This window comes from Ranitomeya imitator, chromosome 5 (genome assembly GCF_032444005.1).
Source record: "Ranitomeya imitator isolate aRanImi1 chromosome 5, aRanImi1.pri, whole genome shotgun sequence".
NCBI lineage: Eukaryota > Metazoa > Chordata > Amphibia > Anura > Dendrobatidae > Ranitomeya > Ranitomeya imitator.
In genome coordinates, this window is record NC_091286.1 from 706,005,153 (window position 1) to 706,005,913 (window position 761).

General features: G+C 37.7%; 1 non-coding gene across 1 annotated transcript; it reads left to right on the plus strand.

The window, feature by feature from the left end:
* Positions 1-313: 313 nt before the first annotated feature.
* Positions 314-385, plus strand: TRNAG-CCC (transfer RNA glycine (anticodon CCC)). Its single transcript has one exon. It is a non-coding gene; the product is annotated as a tRNA-Gly (tRNA).
* Positions 386-761: the final 376 nt, after the last annotated feature.

Sequence of the window (761 nt, forward strand, 5' to 3'; positions counted from 1 at the left end):
GTGTTTTCCTATGCAGTGAATTGACTCTTTTTAATCTTTTTGTGCTAAGGCTCATAGTGTACTTTCTATTTTGGTAAGACTTTAGGTAACTTACGGGCAAATAGCGAAAACAATTGAGGGAATTTTAGAAATTGGTAGAAAGTCTACGCAGCTGATTCTAAAGAGTTAATTTATGAGTTTTGGACAACACCTTGCCTTTTTGAAAACTTTTTTTTATCAATCGGCTCTTTCCCATCATATTCAGTCCTTTTTTTGTGTGTTGACACTTTAGCACCTTTGGGCAACAAAAGCCTAATTTGGTAAGAGGGCTCATGCATTGGTGGTATAGTGGTGAGCATAGCTGCTTCCCAAGCAGTTGATCTGGGTTCGATTCCCGGCCAATGCAATAATTAAGTGTTTTGGGAGTTTTTATATTTCATACTTTTTTTGCTAACCATTTTGTAGTGTTATTGCATAAAATGTAAAAAAATGCTGTCATAAGCATTGGCGATATAGGGGTGAGCACAGCTGTCTTCCAAGCAGTTGACTCGAGTTTGATTTCGGGCCAACGCATGGCTTCTTTCCACCATTGGTGTTGTGTTTACTCTCTTTTAATGTTTTGTGTTAAGGCTCATGCTCTGCTTTCTTCTTACAGTTTAGAAACCACGGAAAGGAGAAAGAAATGAAGAGAATCGTTCTTATCTCTTTTCAACTTTCTCATCTAAGCAATATGCTGCTCATCAGTTGTTGCTAAAAACTTAGTAGGGTTAGTCCGCAATACA